We start from the raw sequence: 24,100 nt of genomic DNA, 5'->3' as shown, positions 1-24,100 counted from the left end.
ACTAGTAGAGGTTTATATTTGCACAATATTTTGGACAAAAAGAGTAGGGAAATAGGGTGTTGCTTCTTACATGGAAGATGCAATTCTGTCGGTTTGAAACAAATCTACCTCTTGTAAACATAAAAAAGTCCAACATCACATGTCTACAATGATAGAAACTTGGATGGATTTTCATTAGTATGATGCCCAAGCTATGCAAAGGGACCTTGACATTACATAACAATGGTAGAATGCCATTTGTCGCTATACAGATGCCCTTAGCAAATCACCAACATCTAGGACATCATAAACCTGATCCAAGTCGGAACTCTGGCTTTAATCTTATTAGCTTGAGTTAATCTGGCTTGGTTATTCCTTTACAAAACAAGCCTAAGTTTAGTCACACTATCATGCTCTAGTTTCCACATTGACACTATCCTCCAATTTCCAATGCCCAAAAATTTAAACATTCAAAAGCTATATAAAGAAGGACCAATACCTAGCCATCTTTGAAATCTATGTCTATGGAGGTCAATATCTTTTTTGTTATGGGGATCATATCTTTTTTGTTTTGGAAGTAATTTCATACCTTCACCTTGAATTGTATCAAGCATAGATACACTCTATAATATATTTGCAAAAATATGAAAATTTGCACAAACATTTGAATGTGCTTGTGCACATTCAAACATTTGAATGTAATGAAGCATCTAGAAGCCAATTGAGTTGAAACCTATCTTAACACTCTACAATATTATTGTAAATATATGAATATGTGCATAAATATTTGAATGTAATGAAGGATCTAGAAGCCAAATTCAATCAAACCTAAATATGTTGAAGAAGAGTCCAAGAGAGGGATGAAAACAAGTAAAACCATGGTTGGATTAGTGAGGCTATAATACTTCTTGATGATTGAAATACTAGTGGACATCCTCATGTTTGATCACAATAATTAGCACGTTGGAAGTGCTTGGTGAAGCATCTGTTAGTTGAAAAAACCATAAGCTTGGATTAAAGACAAGGTAAGGTAAAAACAAGAAGGCACTAAAAGATTGACATATGATGAGAACAATCATAATCAACTAATATTTTTTCTATGTGACATGAGAAGATACACAAGGACATGGACACAAGACACACATGGACTCACCTCTTAGCATTTTTAAAAGAAAAAATAATGGTTAACAAAACATAATTAGAGCAATAACTATCGCACATAAAAGTGGAGGAGGAGTAGGAAATTTGTACCATATGACCATCCTCATAAATTTGAACTAATGATTCATTTAAAACTGATGTGGTACTTTACTTTCCTGCTAAGGTCAACATTACATGATTAATACTTTTCATGATTGATGATTTATATTCCATATGCTATGATCTTGTAGGTATCTTATATAGTGGTGAAAAGTTTAAATGAGACAAGCTTCAAATAATGTAATATAGTTTGTTGTACTTGTTGCATAATACATGTACTTCAATTCTTTGTATAAAATTTTAAAACATGTGTGAAAGAAAAACTGATTGTGCAAGAAGGGGATGAGGTATATTTGTATCTAGTTTTGGCCTGCCGCAAGAGGGGAAAGGCTTAGTGATGATTTTCTCCTCAAAGGGAATTGTATCCATTGTTTGATGCTCAACTTACTATTTTTTTCATCCTCACTTATTTTGCAGGACTTCAGCTTACTTTACTCTCTCTCTCTCTCTCTCTCTTTCCCTTAGTCCTTACCTCCATGCCTGCATCTTTTGTGATGCATCTTCAAAAATTTCTCCACCAACTTTTGGGCAGCCATGAATACACCCTGCAGGAGTGCTTCCATTGAATTTGGTTGGCAGGCCTGATTCATCTTGTTTGATCCTTACAAGGAAACCACCTATGCCCCGGCCGAGAGGCTTCAATCAAGTATTACAATAAGATTTTTAATTCCATTAAGTGTTACATCGTGAGTCGTTGTAGTATAGTGGTAAGTATTCCCGCCTGTCACGCGGGTGACCCGGGTTCGATCCCCGGCAGCGGCGCCCTTTTGTTGCGAATCACTGACGTTTTGTGCAAACGTTTAAATTCTCACTGTTTCAAATCTGTTGCGTGTGTTGCGTTTTGGGCAAACGTTTAAATTAGATTTATAGTCACTGTTGCGGAAAGCGAAGACGACAGAAATGAAGAACTTGCATCACGCTTTTGCTTGCGTTTTCAAAAACCACAGAGCAGGAGGATTGGGGTTCAACCACACGCCATTGCTGTTTCTTCAGCTTACACATTTCGCACGGACTTTTGTGACGGGAGCTGTTTGGACATGCAGACATCCGATCCATTATGCATGGAATGGGGCTACAAATTATTCAGCTCAATGCTTTGAAAAATCATAGTAAGCGAAGTAATCAGGAGGATTGGGGTTCAACCACACGCCATTGCTGCTACTGTCGTTACGTCTTCAGCTTACACATTTCGCACGGACTTTTGTGACAGGAGCTGTTTGGGGCTACAAATTATTCAGCTCAATGCTTTGAAAAATCATAGTAAGCGAACTACTTTCGCGGGCGATGAAAGTTGGAAAAGGATTTTGCGCACGCAACTCAGGACTAAAAGAAAAGGACAAATAATGATGCTAGTTTTTGTGATTTTCCACTATTTATTAGGGCCTTATGTCATGAAAGAGAAATAAGTAAGAAATAGCTATTTTTGTTATGCTGTGCAAATGCAACATGGGAAAAAAAAAATGTGTGTCTCCTATTCTGCCTGACTGCCCAATCAAAATAAGTCTTTATGTCTTCCTAAACCTTGAAGCGTTAGTTGTTGTGTTAACCGAAAAGTAGCGACTCAGGAAGTCACTGTGTTAGCAATATAGCAACGACTCAATATAGCAATGACTAAATAAAGCAATGACTCAATAAAGCAGCGGGTGAATAAAGCAATGACTCAATACAACAATGGGTGTTATAGCAACGATTGCTTATAGCAGTGGGTCACGAGTCGCTATAGTACCAATAAAGCGATGAGTCCTCAATCGCTGTGCTAGTCATTAAGCGAGGGTTGACCTCTGAAGTGATAGTTGTGAGTTCTTTAACTGCCACATGGAGTTAGGTGAGGTGGGTGGGGGTGGGTGTCCAACTGCCAGTCCATATGTTAGTTGCTACATTATAGAGCAACGATTGACTAAGTCACACCTTTAAATTTATAGTAGTGACTCCAAGTCTTGCACAGTCACCGACTGGTTTTTGATGCTCTCTGGAGATTTTGAAGTTTTTGTTCAAGGTTTGAGAGCACAAATGTAGAAGCTACAGTACCTATTCTACCTAATCCAAACAAAAAGCACAAAAAACAACCAATTGAAAGCATCAAAATTAGGATTTTTAAAGATGGTGGCTGAGAACACACTCCTTTGCCAATTTAAACTCATTCAAAAGAATTTTTTGGTGTTTTTAAGTGAAATGTGATGCCATACACACCTTAGCAATCATCCCTACTAGCTACTCCTACAATGTGGCAACAAAAAGCACAAAAAAAACAAGCTCAAATGAGCAAAAAACACACTACGGATGGAAATGGCAATATCTACTCTTCTGACACCAAAACCACACTTATCTCCATCTAACCCAGCCTATACTCCACTAAAAACAACTCTAGATAAGCTAGAATCATTGTGCAATGGGTGGATATTGATAGAAAGCTTGTGCATTACAAAAGCATACCTCAAACTCCCTGGCAAGGTGCCGATAATGTGTAGTCTCTGCCAGCAGTGACTCACATGTTGTGGGGATCTTGGGGAATGCCATCGAAGCCTCCACTCTTGAACAACTCCTTGTGGGAGCTCCATATGCACAAACAACCCACTTGTGTCACCCAAGCATGTACTGGATCATGTGCAAGTGATTCCACGGGGAAAGGGGAAGTGAGGGGAGAGGGGGAGAGAAGGGAGAGAAGAGCATGAGGGAGGGGGATTGGAGTGAGGGAGTATGGCAATCACAAGACAACTCACAAGGAAGAACAAAGAAACTCAATGCAAGAGAATGAGAGAAAAGAGAGCTTCTATTCCATTCCTTGAAAGTAGACAATGAAGACCAAAGTCAAACACTTAGCCTTTTATATAAGTCACCTTTTGAAGGGAGGGCCAACCCTATTCCTTGTACCGGTCTCTCTAGACTCTTGTTACAACCACTTGGGCCCATATGGTGCCAAGGCATATGCTAATTCTCTCAACCTTTTCTTTATCTCCAAATGGCTCTTGTGTTATCCATATACAGGATCCAAATGGCTCGTGTGTTATCCTTGCCAATTTGGGTGATCCTGGGGCGACTACTTCAAAATGGAGTGATTTGTGGCTCAAAGCCCTTGCAGCTTGGATGGGCCAGATCTGCTAACATGCTCAATGGCTGTTAACAAACTCGTGCTAAAAAATTTCCCTTAAAAAAGCCATTTGTTGCTGAACCTTCTACAATACCCTCCACCAATAGACGAAGGGTCATGCGTTGATGACCTCTTTGCATCATCAAAATCTACTTGTGCTATTGTGGTGGTCAGGGGCACGATGGTCAAAAGCTGGAGGAGGCGAAGGTGGAGCTACAAGTGGGGCTACACAACTTGGTTCCAAGCATGGTCTACGTGAATTAGGACAAGACTAGATACCATGGATGTTGAGGCATCTTTTCTTGTGTGGCTAGTTGGGTGAGGTGATGAATGCCAAGTCATACATCTCAAACAACCTAATTTCAAAATATGAGGCACTATTGGGCACTTGCCCCATAGTTGCCAATTCATGTTGCAAGTTTTTCCACTCTGACAGAGGTCCTAGGTGCCCACATGTAAATGAATCACCTTTGTGGTGAACTTGGCCTTCTCGTAGGTGAGCTATAGCCACCACTCCAACATGTTCTTTTGGTCGTGAGTCATTGGCATGGGTGGGGTCGGAGGTGTTTGGCCCATGCTAGGATTGAGAGCGTGGCTATGTCTTTCAATAACTGCATCCATCCTTGCAACCCGTGTTGCACCTCCTTGAGGAACAAGACCTCCTTGTTCAACTTGTGCTCTTGCTTGCTCCAAGCCTTACCCTCAAAGTCAAAATGGAGTCTAGCCACCTCAAGCTCCATGTTTGTCATGTCCCAGTTGTGCTAGAATGCCCAAATATGCTGCTTCAAGAGCACAATCCATGAGGACTCTGTAGAGAATCCTTGGACCAAGTTTGTAAGGAGGGTAAGAGAATCAAGGCATGGTAGCTCAATTGTCATGGCTGCCTTACCCTTATCAAGAATTCTAGCTGCAATTAGGGTGGTGGCCATTTGGGTGTTGCCAGTCAGCGGGGCACCATCACTATGTGCCATTTGTTAAAAGCTGGGGCTAGCAAAGTCAATGTTGAATTACTAATTCAATGCACGTTGAATTAGCTTTGGCATGTTGACTTAGCAAAGTTAATGCTAAATTAGAAAAGTCCATGTTGAATTACTAATTTAGCACATGTTGAAATAGCCAGCCCCACCTACCCCTAACAATTTCCACCTAACTGCCAACTAGACATTAAATGCTAACAGCTGGCATGTCAGCACTTGGTTAACACTGAATTAGCAAAAGTCTTGAGTTACTAATTCATCCCTGCATGCTCAATTAGCTCTGCCAAGTTGAACTAGCACTTTGTCAATGTTGAAGTAGCACAAGTCAATGATGAATTCCTAATGCATACCAAATTACTAATTCAATGCACACTGAATTAGCTCCTAAATTGAAGGTTGGCTAGTTGCAGATTTTGACAAAATTGATGAAAATTGCATGTAAATTACATTGAAATAAACCCCATTTTTCCAAAAAATCATGTTCCTTGACACCACATCAAAGCGAAATCAACCTAGAATTAGGGCCTCAACTGTGCCATATAACACATGCGCTTGAGATCAAGAAAAGTTCTAGGAGTACCCTGAGCCTGAGGATAGTGCCTCAAATACCCTCTTGTTGACCTACACACCTAGCTTTGTATTCTTAAGTTCAATAAGCTCAGAATCAATTGTTACACCATGCATGAGCTACCGCAAGATGACTTGTACAGCTTGGAAGAGTCCATGAGCCTGGATGGAGATGTGGGAGAACCCTCCAATGTTAGAGCCTCACTGGGTCTGAACTCTAGCTTTATTGATCCCTGGTCTCCTACCCCATCTACAATAGCTAGAGTAAGGGAAACCTTTTCCCACATGATGGGTAGGCTTGTACTAACTGAACCCATGGACATGTTGAACCCATTTGCTAGGCAAAATAGAGAAATGGTAGAACCTTAGGTGTTAGCCCAACCAATAGTATTGGGAAGTAATATTTAGGGAGCCAAGTCCCATTGTAGCTACTTGCAACAATCAACCACCACCACATCCATTATTTAATGAAAGCTAGTCATATAGGGGTGAATTTGGCCCTAGACTTCCCCAAGAGTTTCAAATGCTAGAACATAATGGATAAAGGAGAACATAATGGATAAAGGAGTAGTCTAGAAGGTCCAAAAATAAGGCTCCTCACATCCAAAGCTTTTTTGATTCCTACTTGGCCACAAAACATGGGAGATATGCTATTCCCAACAATAGCCCCTTATAGGCCTACCTGGGGTGGATATGCCACTTTCTAGAAGACCTCCAACCCAACCTATTCGGCCCAACCAACCTTAAGTCATAATACAAATTACCAGTGGGTCACAGTCCTCAAATCCTACATTTGTACATCCACCAAATACATGGAACCCTCCACCAAGACTACCAATGTACAAAGCAAGGTCACCATTCCTCAAGTTTTACCTACTTCACAAATGGTACCAATGAGGTAATAAGGATCCTAGTGCAATCACTAAGAAGGAGGGCCACCCTCCAACATTTATAGGAAGAGACCAAAACACTTTTAGAAGTAAACCTATCACAAACTCCAAGCTAATCACCAAGTTCCTAGGAGAAGGAAATCCAGTTTTCCATGTAGAGAATTTTGAATAAATCTGCAAGACATTTGGTGACATTTGTATCCTAGAAAAAGTCAATATCTTCAGACTAAGTATTGATGGCAAGGTGGGCCAGTGATTTAGATCCTTGAACCCTGAGGAGAAGATAAATTGGGACACCTTGCGCAAGACATTCGTAATAGGGTTTGCCCCAAGTCAACCAAAATGGAGTCCTATCAACCAATTATATGAGGTCAAGCAAAAGGAAACAGAGTCTCTTAGAGACTACATTGCTAGGATAAAACACTTAGACTCATGCTCATGAGAGGAACACAACTATTACCACACTTCCTCATAGGTCTATGGGACTCTAAGCTTCATGATCATCTATTCGTGATCAATCCCACATGGTTTGAGCTATGCATTAAGACTACAATACATCTAGGTGATAATATCAAGGAAAAGTATCAAGGGAAGAAGACTTGATCCACCTCATCTGAGGGGTCACAAAGCTTGAAGGCCACAATTTTGGTGAAGCCAAAGAGGTAGCCACAACCACTAAAGGCATGGACATGGAGGTGTTGGCTATCAACTTGTTAAATCAGCTAAGACAATAATTAAAAGGAGGGGTGGCTAAACGAACCCCTAGAAATCCTCACTTATTTCTAGGATGTGGACTTTGTATGGGAAATCCCCACACAAACAAGTTCCTCTACCTTAGGGCAATGCCAACACTCTATTGTGCCCATTGTTCATGATGGGAGAATAATAAGGCATCACAATGTCAATATCCTAAGACGAGCCCCTAGCCCATGTACCAACCAAGGCCACCACTAACATTATCGATGCCTCTAAATGCATCCAACTAGGGAAAATTAACAATACAAGGAGCCACTCTTGCCAACTAAAAGAAATTTAAGACTCAAAATATCTCATTACCCCCACCTATACTAGGCCCTCGACCACCTCCACAACGAATCACTCCTATGAACCAAGTGTTCATGGAGGAACTACCTAGTGATCGGGAAGAACTAGATCACATCCTTAGTGGGAGTGATTACTTGCAATACAATAACACTATGAGTCAATCCACCTATATAAGTCATTATGTTATGTAGAACGACCAATATATTCCCATCTATCAAATGGCTCCTATGTGTCAAAAGGTGAGAGATATAAACACCTTGACAAGGAGACCACTAATTCAATGCTATACATTAGAGCTAATGAGTGTCCATACAATGGAGTGGCTAATCTACTAGTGTCATGTTTTAAATAAGCACCGTGAACCCCTTAGGGTTAGGGTCTACTAATTTCCTAGAGGTATGGTGCAATTTACACCATCCTTAACACCCCCTCTTAAATTGCAATGGGTAAGTAGAGGGTGCATGTACAATACCTTTTTGTGGATTTCATTTTGTGCATATGATAGCATCCAAAACTAGAAAAGAAAACTAAAAAGAAATCAGAGTAGTATGTGCATGTGTGAGCATAGTGACTACATATTAGAAGCATGTACAATGAGTACAACTTACGATCCTGTACATAACGTGCATTTCGCCCTCTTAAGTTGTGGGTCATCCTTTGCCTTTGGGAATAAAACCCAGAAGATAGGCCACTTCCAATAACATCATAACCAGTCCAACTAGTGCCGCACTATCAATACCGTTTGGGATCTCAACCTTAAGCTCATACTCGATGCAAGGTCCTGCACACATTGAGTCCTCAATCTTAGAGGGATCTATGAGCTTTAACACTGAGATGGGGGAAAACATGAACCCAAATATGGGGGCCTCCATGGCTCCCAAATCTAGCTCGATAAGGCCCCCCACTCCTTCTACCATAGCCGAGCCACAGCCTCAGAAATAAGGGAGTCATTCATCAACCTCATGGGATGATTCAGCTTGGTTGATTTTGACTAAATCAATGCATTTGCCAAGCAAAATGGGGTGGTTGAGGAGCAAGAAGACCCACCACCAGCTACAGTATCCGGCAATGCACCAAGCAACCACGTACCCATATCAGTTGAGGGATCCTTAGGGCTGCACGTATAGTTCTATGAGAGTGAACCCTCCTTCATAAGGACTTTTGAACCTTGGGTACCTAGGTATTGGCCCGAAGGATGAAGGACCAATCAGATGGACTTTGGGGATGATACCTTCCGAGTATCAATGGCTCCTCATCCCAATCTATTTGCAACTTTGGGGGGAGCTCTAGAGAGCACTTCCTTCCCCACAGCTTTATCCTATAGGTTAGTTTCAAACGTGAATATACCTGTACCAATGCCCATACCAATAAACGGTGTATGCCGGCTCTAGGTCCCACAAGGCCAAGACAATCCACCAATTCCTATTAGGCTAACAAACGTTTATAATTGACCCCAAGGACCGACCAACTTTATTATTGTGCCAGTCCCTCAAGCACCTCTACTCACGCCATAGAGTACTCACTGATGAGGTGATGAGGATCCTAGTGCAAGTACTAGGGAGGGGGGCGGGGCCACTAGGGTTAGGGTTTCTAACCCTTTCCTTCATAGCACTCTATTGGGTTAGTGCTATGCACATATCAAACATATGATGTTGAGATGGTTCCTCAACACCTTTTCTCAAGATCAACATCATGAAGGAGGCCTTCCCTCAAGATGATGATTATGGGGAATTGTAGTGTGATGTTACCAAGTAACACTCTTTCTTTGGCGAAGTGCTCTCTGACATCAATGTGCTTGGCTCTAGAGTGATATAGATTCTTGGCCAATGCTTGAGCTGATTAATTATCACAGTATATTGTTGTTGGCTTTGATTCATCAAAGTAATTTGTTTTTGACATTAGTCTTCTGATCCATATAGCCTTACATGCACCTATTATGAGTGCCCTATATTCTGCTTCAGTTGAAGACAAAGAAACAGTTGGCTGTTTGTTTGACAACCATGATATAGCACCTTGACCAAGGTGGATCTCTTGGTCTCATGATCTCCTGCATAGTCACTATCACAGTATCCATGCGACCTTGGATGACTTCCTCTGTATTCTATCCCAAACTATCTTGTACCTCTAATGTACCTTAAGACTCTTTTGGTTGCATTCCAGTGAGAGTCTTTCAGATTTGCCATGAACTGTGCTAGTGAGCTTACTGCATAACAAATATCTGGCCATGTGATAGTCAGATATATAAGAGATCTGATGAGTTGCCAATACTGTCTATCATTGACTATAGGCTTGTCTGGATCTTTAGTAAGTTTCAAACTCTGTTCCATGGGAGTGCTTGCAATCTTGCAATATGCCATATGAAACTTCTTCAGGAGACTGTCAGACTCATGAAGGTGCTGTTCAAGTCTCTCCAAAACTCAATACCAAGACAGTAGTGCATAAGTCCAAGATCTTTCATGTCGAACTCTGTATAGACAAGTCTTGTTTTAGCTTTTTTATGAAGCTATCATTGCTTCCGATCACAATCAGATCATGTGTGTACAAAAGTGCAATAGTAATGTCTTCCTCTTGAACTTTTTAGTAGAGAGTATGATCTGCATTGGATTCATGTATTCCAGATTAGCAAACTACTTGTTGATTTGGCTATACCAACTTTTGGGTGATTGCTTTAAGTCATAGAGACTTTTGTTTAGATGGCAAACCTGAATCTCTTTCCTTGGTTCAACATAACCTACTGGTTGTTGCATGTAGATTTCCTCATCTAGGCAACCATTAAGAAAAGCATTCTTGACATTGAGGTGGTACACATTCCATCTACTAAGTGTCACTAGTGATATCGAGAACCGTATGGAATCCATCTTTGCTACTAGAGCATAAGTCTCATCATAGTCTTGACCATATTGTTGTGCAAATCCTTTTGCAACTAGTCTGGCTTTGTATCTTTCGATGCTTCCATCTCGATTGTACTTCACTTTGTAAACCATTTGTTTGCTATGGCCTTCTTTCCTAGTGGAAGGTCTTATAATTCCCAAGTATTTTTCTTGTACAAAGCTTCCATTTCTTCATTCATAGTAGTTTGCCATTCTGGCTTGTCAACTGCATCTTTGAAGTACGCTGGATCTTCTGTAGCTAGGATGGTAGTCATAAGAGCATAGTTGATAGTTTCAACCTAAATTGCTTTTTCTTTATGAGCATATGTCGATCTGACTGGTGTTCTGCTTTCCCTAATAGACCGCTTGAGTTGTTGTTGCTCTTCTCGGGGTGTCTCTGGCAATAATTGTTGTTCTTCATCAACCTTTTTTGTAGATGACTGTATAATTGGTGTGTCTATATCCTGAGAATATGATGTTTTCCATTATGATTCTTCATTAAAGATTACATCTCTGGAGATGATGACCTTTAGATTGATGGGATCATATAACTTGTATGCTTTGCTTTCTTCACTATAGCCAACCATGATGCCTTGATGTGACTTCACATCCATTTTTCTGCAAAATGATCGTCATATATGTGGGCATATACTATGCAACCGAATATGCGGAGATGCCCAATGCATGGTTTGTGTCCAGTGAATGATTCATAAGGTGTCATACCCTGAATTGGTTTGGTCGGAAGCCGATTAAGCAAGTAGTTTGCAGTGGTAATTGCTTCTACCCAATACTAATTCGAAAGATGCTTCTCACTGAGCATTGCACACTATTTGCTAAAGTCTTGTTCTTCCTTTCAGCTCTCGCATTCTTCTAAGGAGTATCTGCACAAGTGAATTGTCTTCAAATGCCATTACTTCTGCAAAAATTCATGAATCATGGACATATATTCACCTCCTTTGTTTGATATCATTGACTTTGATTTTATTGCCTGTTTGGTTTTCTACCATGGCTTTGAATTCTTGAAATTTGGAAAAAACTTTAGATTTCTCTTTTAGAAAGTAGACCCAACAATATCTATAGTAGTCGTCAATGAAAGTCACAAGTAGTAAACTGAACCATTGATGATGTGGGTTTGGGCATAACCCCATACATCTATGTGAATCAAATCAAGAATACCTCATGCTTGAGAGGTGATTCTATCAAAATTGGTTCGCTTTTGTTTACTGAAGCAACATGCTTTGCAAAATTTTTCAAGAAACTGAAGTTTCGGAATTCCAATTGCCATTCTGATTTCTTAGCTGAATCAAGCTTTTGAAATTGACATGTCCATATCTCTTGTGCCATAATGCAAAAGGTGGCATCAGTTGCGATTGAGCTGACATGGCATACAAATCTGGTATGAAGCTAGCATTTTGAACAAGCGTCCTTCCTTGACTACGTTTCCTACTAGCTGATATCCTCTAGATTTGTCTCTGATAGTGCATTCATCTCCATCGGAGATGTCTTTAGTTGTGTTCTGTCATTTTCCCAACTGACAAGAGGTTCTTGCTAAGATTCAGGACATAGAGTACATATTTCACTGATCCTTTCATACTAGTGAAATTGTTCATAGGGACAATGCATTTCCCTTCAATTAGATTTGGTGTGTTATTTGCAATGTAGATAAGGTTCTTCTATCCTTCTAATGGTTTCATCTCTGTGAACCATTCCTGATACTTTATCATATGTGATGATTGACTGTTGTTGATGTACCAAGGATCCTGATTTGCTTGATCAACTTGATAACTACATTCCCCTTTTAAATTACAATCTATGTCAAGATACACTGTTTCAGTATTCTACAAATCCTCGCTTGCAGGAAATGTATTCTCAGGTTCATTAGCATAATGATTGTGACTTGAATTTCCACCACATGGCAAAGGAGCCACCTATTGAAGGAGCTTGTGAGTGTTGGAGGTCATTGTGGTGCTGTGCAAGGATGATCCATTCAAGGAGTTCTATGGTGTTGTGCTAAGCCTATTACTGGTCCGAGTAGACCTTGGTATAGGACGTAGGGTGTTGCAGAGGTTGTAGTAGGATTTGGTGAAGCTTAGGAACTTGTAGTTGCAGTAGAGGAGTCGTCGACTAGAACATTGTAACTAGATGCTTTTTCTTTGTAGAAGAAATTCCCCTTATGCTGTAGTAAAGAACAATGCACACATAGATCCAAGAAAAGATCTATATCTCTCTTTCTCTCACAGAGGAGATCTCTCAACAAGACTCCACAAGAACTCTCTCTCTCAAGTCTCTCAATGAATTCTCATGATTCTAAGTCTCTCTCACAATGAAACCTCACAAAGAACTCTCAAGAATCACTTGAGAAATGGAGAAGAAAATCTCTCTTAAAGAATTAAGAAACCACTCATTCTCATGGAAGAATGAACGGAAAAAGAAATGGATGGAATTCAGTCAAGCGAAAGAGAAAACTTAATTACTAAATCTCTCATGCTCGAATATCTATGCCTCAATGACCAGGGATCTCTGATACCATGAACAAATATGGAGCTAGAAGAGGAGAAGAGTGGAGATGAGGAGAGAGGGCATAGCTAGAGAGCACACCACTGCGACTAACTATACACTAGATTTAGTTGAAAATGTAGAATATATACAAACCCCTTTAGGGTTAGGGTTAGGGTTTCTAACCCTTCCCTTTATAGCACTCTATTGGGTTAGTGCTATGCACATATCAAACATACGATGTTGAGATTGTTCCTCAATATGCCATGCTCTTGGATGATAAAGGCACAGTCTGAGAAGTCATCGATTGCTCCTTCAATAGTGTCTCATTTCGGTAGGACCATTAGCTCTATCAAGGGTAAGGATGCCACCCAAGTGACTAAGGGCACAAACATGGATGAAGTAGCCATGGACCTTTTGAATCGAGTAGTCCATCAGCTCAAGGGTGGGCTAGGCAGAGAATCCACACTTGTTTCCAAGGCGAGACAATGTGTGGTGTGGGATATGCATAGGCAACCACCCAATGAATGAGTGCCCTTGCCTAAGGGCAAGGCCAACACTCTACTACACTCATTATGCTAGGTGGGGAAATCATGAAACTTCACAATGCCATTACTCTAAGCTAATGCCCCCACCCATGTATCAAAAATAGCAACCAATGTCCTTATCGACACCACCTAATCCATATAATCAGGGCCAGTTAGCCTTTAAGGAGCCCCGTAGGCCAAGCAAGGGCCAATTTGGGCTCAAAATTTGCCATTTCCACCACCAGTTCTAGATCCACAACCCCCACCCTTGCTAATTTACCACATGAACCATAAAGAATTTTAGATAGATAATAATAAGAACAAGACATATAGTATATCAAAAATTTTGGTTAAGTGGAAAGGTAGACCTAAAGAGAGTTCAACATGGGAAAGGTATGCAATCTCTAAAGGAGGTTTCCCAAATTTTTTTTCAAGGATGTAAGCCATTCTCAAGGGAAAGGGAATGTTATGTCAACATAATCGTGGAAGCCCATGGCTTGGTTATGGTGAGTTGGGAAACCAGAGGGTTCAACAATGCATATGTGGGATTAGAGAGCCAGGTTCTAGGGGCATTCCTAGGCCTAGACATTAATTGAAAGGTTTATATGGAAGGCCCTTAAGAGGACATTAGTGAAGGGTCCATTCAAGGGCACATGGCACCTTGTGAGAAGAAGCCACATGGCAGGCATTGGGCTAGGTGGGAGAATCCTAGAGAGAGCTCCAAAAAGGAAGAAGATCTCGAGACAAAAGAACACGCATGAATACTTAGAGAAGATATTAATTGGAAGGTGCATATGGAAGGCCCTCAAGAGCGCATTAGTGAAGGGTCCATTCAAGGGCACATGGCACCTTGAGAAGAGGCCACATGGTAGGCATTGGGCTAGGTGGGAGAATTCTAGAGAGAGCTCCAAAAACATAGGAAGTTTCGAGACAAAAGAGCACAAGTGAGTACTCAAAGAAGATATAGAAGGTAGAATGGAGCACTGGGATTCATGGTTGGGTGGAGAACTAGATTTGAGCCCTCATAGTTTGCTTTCATACCATACACACTGTAAGCATTTTCTTAGTTCCCCTCTTCCTCTCTTCTCTCGACTCGAAATTAAATGTAGGTAATGCATTTGACTTGTAAGAAAAATGCATTGTGTCTTGGCAATGCTTTTGTATCACATGCACACAACTAGAGTAGATTTATGCCATTACAAATAGATGGAGAAGGGGATTGCAGCTTGTAGGAACATGGTATAGATAGGACCAAAGGTGGCAATGGCTCACAGAAGAGTAAAGGATGGATCATAGAACATAAGACATGGTTTTGAGCAATGCTAGGAGGCATTGGGTAGCAACGTGTGGGTGATAGAGGTATAGTAGGAGTAGGTAGTAGGAGTAGGCAGCATACATCTTTGTTGCTCATGAGAGTGCTCTCAATGGAAGTGGAACGGAAGAGGGTGAGAGAGAGAGGGAGAGAGAGAGCCAGAGCCACACAAGTTTTGGTGGGTGCAGAACACCCTAATCTTCTATGTCATTTATATATATATATATGTGTGTGTCTAAGTATTGTACATAATTGGGGTTAAGGCATAGTGGCCTTTAATCCCCACAACCTCCCACTTAAAGGCCAATGTGCCTTTAAGGAGAACAGCTAGTGAGCATACTATATAATGCCCATTAATACATGATAATACTCAAACTGCTAACTAGGTAGACTCTTCATCAGCATATCTGTAGGGTTATCATATGTATGGACCTTGACAATCTCTATGCGCTTGTCCTCAAGTACCTCCCTGATGAAATGGTACCTAACCTCAATGTGTTTGTCTTTGTATATGAAAGATGGCATTCTGTGCTAGCTGAATAGCACTTATGGAATCACTATGCAATGTCGTTACACCTGTATGAATCCTCAAAGCTCCCACTAGTAGCTGATCAAGCCATATATGCTCCTTGCAACCCTCTGTGGCTGCAACATACTCGGCCTCTGTGGTAGAGAAAGCAACACACTTTTGTATGCGAGACATCCATGACACTGCACCGCCTGCAAAGGTGAACACATAGCTAGAAGTGGATCTCCTGCCACATGCCCTGCATAGTCTCAATCGGTGTACCCAAGTACACACATCTCTCCTTTTCCAAAGCAAATGCACATCTCCTTGGTACCCTTCATGTACACCTCATGATGCACTTAACTGCCTCCCAATGCCTCTTTCTGGGATTAGCCATATACCAACTAACAATTTCGACTACAAATGCAATGTATGGTCTAGTAGCTATCATAGCATACATAAGACTCCCAATTGCCACTGATGCATAAGGAACCTTGGCCATCATGGCGCTCTCCTCATCTAATTCGGGACTACCTTCCTGACTCAGTTTCAGATATGGAGGCAATGGAGTATTTCCTGCCTTTCCCCCCTCCATATTGAAATGTTGCAATATTTTTGTAGCATACTCCTTCTGTGAAAGCCAAAGGAGTTTCCTACTCTGGTCACGCATGATGCGCATACCAAGAATATGACCTGCAGGTCCCAAATCCTTCATGTCAAAGGCCTCATGAAACTTAGCCTTCAATGCATCTAGCTCATAAGTGTTCTTGATAGCCAATAGCATATCATCCACATAAAGTGCTAGGAGTACCAGGCTATTATCCTTAGCCCTTAGACCTTTTAGTGTAGAGGCAATGATCAATCTCACTTCTTTAGAAACCTTGGGACTGAATGAAAGCATCAAACTTTTCATACCATTCTCTAGGCACCTGCTTAAGGCCATAGAGACTCGTTTTCAGCTTGCAAACCAAATGCTCCTTGCCCTTTTCTTCAAATATTTATGGCCGTACCATGTAAATTTCCTCATGTAGATCCCCATGCAAGAGACCTGTCTTGACATCCATCTACATAAGCTCCATATCCTCTGTTGCCACAAGTCCAAGTACATATCTAAGTGTGGTCATCTTCACAACCAAAGAGAAGATCTCATCAAAGTCCACACCCTTCTCTTTCTTGAACCCTTTAGCAACCAAACAAGCCTTGTACTTAGGCACAGCATCACCTATGACCTTTATCTTATAGACCCATTTACATGGCAATGCCTTCTTTCCATGTGGCAAATAAACCAAGTCCCACGTCTTATTCTTTATGAGTGAACTCATCTCTGATTGCATAGCATACTCCCACTTGCACTGATCCTCGCACATCATAGCCTCCCTATAGCAAGAAGGCTCCCTACAATCAATAAGCATCACATAGTCTACCCTTGGAACAAATCTCTCAAGCGGTCTAAACATTCTAGTTAATCTTCTCAAGGGCATTTTAGCTTGCTGTCCTGACTGCATATCAGCCATATTTGGCTCATCATTTCCACCAGTAGATGATCCATCATTTGTCCTTGATTGTGTACCTATGGGAGTACCTGGTGTCACCATTTCCTACACATTTGGTGCATGTACAACTTGCTGTCTATCAACATATGCAGGTGAATTCACATCTTGGAAAGTGATTCTCCTCATTTCCACATCCCTCATGGGTGTCTTATGCATCTTCTTCTCATTGAAGACCACATCATGGCTTCGTATGATCTTCTTTCCATCTGGATCCTAGAGACGATAGCCCATCTCTCCACTTTCACCATAACCTAGAAAGATGCATTTCCTAGACTTAGGATCTAGCTTCTTCCAAAGCTCTTTTGGCACATGTGCATATGCCTCACGCCAAATATATGCAAATGAGAGTAAGAGGGCTTCTTGCCACTCCATGCCTATTCAGGAATACCACCATCCTAACTCTTACTAGATGATCTATTGATCACATGCACTGCAGTCTTCATTGCCTTAGCCCAAATACCACTAGAAAGACTTGCATTGGAAAGCATACATTGCAACCTTTCCTGAATAGTGTGGTTCATCTTTTCTGCAATTAGATTTTGCTCTGGAGTAGGAGGGGATGTGAGCTCCCTCTTGATCCCACGTGTATCACAGAAATGTTGACAGTCATGAGAGAGATACTCTCCACCAAGCATAGAGCCCTTTTGAATTTTCCAACTCCCAAAACAAAGATGGTCTAAAAACCAGCATCATCTAGCTGGCCCACTAAAATGAGACTAAAATGAGACTCTTGGTCAGCTTAGACACATGTCTCATATTTTTCAAAACAAATGCAGACCCATTTGCAAAAGAAAAATTTATGTCACTTACTCCCACTATCACATGCATAGTTATTCTAATATGCACACAACCTGTCTTTCCACTGTCATAAGTGGAGAACCATTCCCTATGGGGAGTAACATGGAATGAAGCACCAGAATCCAAAATCCAATCCTAGGAATATGCATTATCTGAAGTGGTAAGCAACTCTTCAGGTAGACTAGACATGAAGAGATTGTCATTGTCACTATCATCAATAACCGCATTGATCTCCTCAATCTTAACTTTTCCTTTGTCCCCCCTTGGATGCTCTTCCTTCTTATTTGCACCCCAATTTGCATTCTTTTCTTATCCTTTTGCTTGCTTTTCAGCTTGTAGCAACCCTTTTTCATGTGACCCTTTTTGCCACAATGGTAACACTCAATGTTCCGTGCCATGGATTTGCTACGAGACTTCTGTTTTTCTTGGGACTTTCCCATGAACTATGATTTGCCCCTTTGCACATGTAAGGCTGCAGCCTACTTGTTGCCATCCATAGACTTTCATCTAATCTCCTTGGCCAACAAGCTATCCACAACATCATCAAACTTTAGTACTCCACCACGTGTAGTTTTACTGACAGCTGTACCGAAGGTATCCCAGAGGATGGCAATGAAAACGAGAGGAAAACTGTCTTAGTCTTTGCATCAAAATTCATCTTTTGAGCCTGAAGATGACTGAAAATAATGTTAAATTCATTCAAGTGAGAAGCAATGGAGACCCCTTCCTTCATCTGCAGCTCAAACAACCTCTTCACGAGGTAAACTTTATTAGAGGCAGTTCCTTCTCATAAGTGGCACATAATTTCTTCTACAAATCTTCTGTAGTCTGCTCATTTACTATTGTGAAATAAACTGACTCTGCAAGATGAAGTCTAACAATAGATTTTGCTAATGCATCCAAACTCATTCCAATAATCCTCAAACATAGCTACACGCCTAGCTGCAATCCCTTCCAAGGGTTTAATTTGATTTTTTTGAGTAAGCACATCCCTTATCTGTTCTTTCCTCAGAGAAAAGTTTGTACCATCAAACTTTTTTATCATGAAAAACTCCTTTTCAGAAATGGAAGAGGATGCCATGATGCAAATAAAGCAAAATCCCAAATGCTAGTGCCTGCAAGAAAGAATCACAGCAAATACCAGGTGCACCCAAATATGTATGCCACAATGGAAGGTAATATCACCAACCTCAAGGACTCGAAGCATCCAAATGCAATAGACTCATGTGCATATACTATGCAGCCATATGAGCAAATCTTGCCCAAAAGAAAATGCCACCTGCAATGACAAACCCAATGCTAATAAGAGCTAAATGCCTCAAGCATAAACACCATCCATGGGCATAAGAATCAATAATGTCTCATCCAAGAGAGCATAGCACTATCAATGCATCAATTGCAATGTGTCAAAGCTGTCCCTCAGCATAAAAAAGCACCTATATGCTAAATGTCCATCAATAAAGCATCCCACAAGGCAATGTGGGTCTATCAATGCATCCAACAAGGATTGCAATGCACCCAAATGGCTTGTAAAGCATCCATTGCAACCCAATGCAAAAAACGAATGAGCACTCAGATTGCAACCAGAGTGATTTGCATAAGGTATGTCCCAAAAATCATGGCCCCATGACAATGACCACTACTGAAAATAGGCCCTGAGATGCCTCAAAACATGTGCATCACTACAATCTTTGCATACATGGCATCAATGACATGACCTACACTTTTCACATCTCAAAGAATACTTCAAATACCCTCTTTGGACGTGAAGTAAACCCAAGTCAAAGCTTGCAATTGACCTGTAAATGACACCTTAGAAGCCTAAGGTTTAATAAAAAAATGCCACGTGCCAAAAAATCAAAGGTTTGAACCTTTGAATGGCTTTTTGACAAAGAAACATACGATTCAACGTCATAGAGAGACGAAATTTCTCCAAATCTCTACGAAATCACTTAAAGCTGACAGATAGGGGTTTTTAAGCCTATGGAATGCAATGGAATAGATGGTCTTGAAAATTGTGGTCTCAATCATCGAGTCTAACACACAGATTGAAAAATATTTTAGCAAACCGATTTGTTTGTGAACATCATGGGAGTGCGAATGATGAGCAACACATAAGTTTTAGGACCTCTTGAGTCCACCAAAAATGACAGATCTGTGAATGGTTGCTTCAAACTTGAGTTTCAACACACTGGCTGAAAAACGTTGGAGTAGAGACAATGAGTCACAAATCCAACGAAATGATCCCAAATTCAAGAATGAAGGGGTTTTCGAACTCCCGAAGTGCAATGGATACCAAAAACAAACAATGGTTGCCCCTGCAAGTCATTCCGAAATCTCAGTCCTGGAAAGGAATAGGGGAATCATCCAAAAACGTCTTTTTGCTCCAAAACCAGAGAATAGCTTGGAAAACATACTATTTAGAAAATCAAAAGTAGGGGGAAAACACCTCTAAAGCAAATACATCTAAGTCATTCTCATGACAAGCATCATTCTCATGACAAGCATCATACAGAGATTGCCGTAATGATGCTCTAAAATACTCATACGGTTGAAGCAATGGATTGCCTAGTGAAAAAAGAGAGAATACACACTTTTTTTTTGTGAAACCAGTGACTATAAAATCAACATAAAATCAATGTACATGACATTAGACTCCAAAAGAGAGCCTAATGGAAGCACTCAAAAACAGTGAGAAAACACTTCAAGGCTAGTAGCATCCAAATCCCTCACAACATAACCATCATATAAAGATTGCTTGAGGGACATTATGAAGAAAGCGTATGCCTGAGGGAACTGTCGTCCCATCCTAAAATGCCATCTCTGTGTCCAAATAGTCCATAGTACCCAAAAACGAGCCCAGTGAAAGAAAAGGAGGAATGGAGACATCTGAGATGAGAAGCATCCAAACATCCAGAAGAGTTTCCCGAATCTGATAAAGGGAAACTGAAGCCACAGCAAATGAGAAACATGAGTAATCAATATCTGAGAGTGCGGGCAAGACCATAACAAATGGGGAACTGTCTCACGATGATAAGAGCAACGGGGGCAGGAAGAGGAAGCAATATGACGTGCTTCCAATTTCACCCCAATGGAAAAAGCTCCCACTATACATCTCCAAAAGAAAAGCCTCTATTTCAATGGCAATTTAGCTTTCCAAATTTTCTTGAGTTTTGATTGTCACCAAGATAAAGGCCTATCCAAATTCCAAAGAGTGTTGGCATGCTTATCAATCCACGGTGGTGGAAGAAGAAATCTGTAGACCATCGAGGATGTCAAATCATGCATTGAAAGTGAACGGGTAGCAGGAGACAAGGAAGTCAGATTCCAGTCCAGTAATCTATCCTATACAAACAACAGAGGAACAGGAACAAAAGGCTGCAACATAGATGTAAGTAGCCTCCAAATGGGCCTATGATGCAGACCCAAGGGGGATGTCCTACAAGCTTGTGGAAATGAGAGCACATAACCATGTTGATCCACCACATCTCCAACAAATCTTATGCCCAATTTCATAAGATTATATGCTTTAATAAGTGCCTGTAAAGCAAGTGGCGAATCAAATACCTTGCTCCAATGGATACTTTCCAAACGAAGAGAATTACATGATGGGAGGAAGCACTTGACCAATTAGCGTAAGAGAGAATTCTCTTCTAATCATGAATAAAAGTAGTAGAAACAGGACAGCCAGGAATTTCCCCCTGAAATGTAGTCATTACTGCTTCCCAGTGATCTGTAATCCAATGCCCATATGCATGAGACTTCATGTTTCCACACATAGCTGCTAACATAATAGCCCATGGCTATTTTTGCTGAAAAAAAACAAAAATCATAGTGCTCTTTCTTGCCAACATATGAAACTAAAGATTGAGAATATTGAGTCCCCCATGAGTCTTAGGAAAACAAACAGACTGCATGGGAAGCACTCGCAAAGCCTTCTTGTGAGATTTACTTTTCCAAAATATCTCCATAGCCTGGGACATATAGGAAGCCAAATGCTTAAAAGACCAATGAAGAAGAGGCAAATAAAATTGCACATATGCCATAATGATAGATTGCACTATCCGAAGTCGAACATGTAAGGGCCAAGTTGACAAATGCCAATATTCCAACTTCTTGTTAATCTTTTGAAGCACCCATTTAAGCTGTTGTTGAGGGGTAGTATTCCAGCCAATGGGATACCCTAAATGCCTCACAATGGTATGGGAAGAAATAATGTGGCCTGGCCACAGAAGTGCATGCCAATCAGCTTCTTTCAAAGCTAGAAGATTCGATTTCTGAAAGTTGATATGCAGGCCAGCAGCTATGCCAAAATCATTCAAAGTATGCATCAAATGAGAGAGGTCACGTTGAGAATTCCTGGGCATAAAATATGAATCATCAACATATGCCTGTGCACCTAGAATTTGCAAGCCATGAAGCTGCCCATAGTATCTGCAAGATGGTCCATATGCAACAATAACGGACGAGTAGCAATGGCATACAGTAGCACACTAAGAGGGCATCCCTGTCTCACTGAGCGGCTCATAGTCCATGTCCTTGACAACCCACTGCCAAGCAGACACTGCGCAGTGGCATGAGAATACAACCAGTAAATAACATGAACCAGCTGAGGACCAAATCCCAATTTATGCATAGTCTGAGAAATAAAATCCCAATGGACAGTATCAAATGCTTTCGCAATGTCCACTTGCAGAATGAGAACATCTTGTTTAGAATATTTGGCATACTCAATTGCAAGCAAAAGAAAATGATTAGAGCATTGCGATTCCAATTCTGATTTAGAGGTGGTCCAGGTGCCATCATCCTGCTTGATCCTGCAAATATCCTCCTTTCGTCGATCCGCATGCAAACTTTTAAAGAAGCCCTTGGAGGAGCAACCCTTATCCAAAAGGGGTTTCATGCGAGCTCGGATTTGCCACTTCTTTAATTTGCAAAGATCATTTTGATGGATGATATGAACCGCATAAGCCCAAGAATCCTGTTCAAAGGAAGCGAGCTGCCTATAAGAGCTGATTACATCCATTTGTTGCTTGTGAGATTGACCCCATTTCAGCTTAAGCCTGAGGTTCTCCATGTGACTCCGTCCATAATCTTGAATAACAGCCTGTAGGCGATGTGCAAGACTGATCCAAGCAAAATCCATATCCTCCTGAGCATGTAAGAGGAGGGGGCGGACAGCCACTCTCACCATATTTTGGAATTGTTGATGAAGCAAATAAGCACTGTTAATATGGAGTAGACAACGACCCAAAAAAGGCATATCATCTGTCAACCGTGCTATAGATAATGTCAAGCATACTGGAAAGTGATAAGACAGCAAGAGGGAATGATCAACCCATAATGCACATGTAAAACTAGCATATTGCTGAGCATGCAACAAATACCATCTATCAAGCCGAGCCCAGTAATGAGTGAAAGCGTTATGACGGTATGTATAACCCATATCTCCATCCCTTGTTGAGAGCCACAAATCTTCTGCATGCAAGGAAGAAAGCATATCCTCCCAATGTCGAAGCTCAGTGGGGATCATGTGAGATCGGTGAGTGGTGTTGTCTTGCATGGCAGGCGAGTTATTAAAGTCCCCACACAAAAAAGCATTAGACAGCCATGGATATTGCTTGAGGGAGGCCCACATTTGAGTTCTTATCGCAGAAGTTTGAGAGGCATAAACCAATGCTATTTCATAATGATCGGCATGACAGATGCATCTGATTACCATCCATCGACCCTGGGGGTCATTGTAAGCAACCGTGGGCTGCATATCATGTTTCACCAGCATGCATACCCCCGAAAAGTGCATTGTACCAGCATAAAAGATGTCATAACCAGCAAAGTGGCCTTGCTGGCCAGCCAAGAAGTGTTGATTATGTTCCTGTAAGGAAATAACATCGGGGTGCATTCTATGTACATAGTGCCAAAAAAGTCTCCACTTGTTGACATTGCAAAGACCTTAGACATTGTATGTAATGCGCGCACGCGCACATACACACACACATACACTTTTTTTTTTGGTAAATCCATGAGAGGTATATTATCGGCAAGATTTACATGAGGCTCTCTTTTTTTTTTTTGACACACACACACACACACACACACACACATAAACACAAACACACACACAAACACACACACACACACACATACACATACAACACATACACATACATATAACATACATGCATATACATATAACATACATACACATACATATACTGTAGAGATCAAAGC

The 24,100-nt window shown here is 41.0% G+C and overlaps 1 non-coding gene across 1 annotated transcript; it reads left to right on the top strand.

The window, feature by feature from the left end:
• Positions 1–1,929: 1,929 nt before the first annotated feature.
• Positions 1,930–2,001, top strand: TRNAD-GUC (transfer RNA aspartic acid (anticodon GUC)). Its single transcript has one exon. It is a non-coding gene; the product is annotated as a tRNA-Asp (tRNA).
• The last annotated feature ends 22,099 nt before the right edge of the window (positions 2,002–24,100 follow it).

The sequence above is a fragment of the Dipteris shenzhenensis genome, chromosome 27 (genome assembly GCF_047967505.1).
Source record: "Dipteris shenzhenensis isolate YYH24624 ecotype China chromosome 27, Dip_SZ_1.0, whole genome shotgun sequence".
NCBI lineage: Eukaryota > Viridiplantae > Streptophyta > Polypodiopsida > Gleicheniales > Dipteridaceae > Dipteris > Dipteris shenzhenensis.
This window is presented reverse-complemented; position numbering and strand designations above follow the sequence as displayed.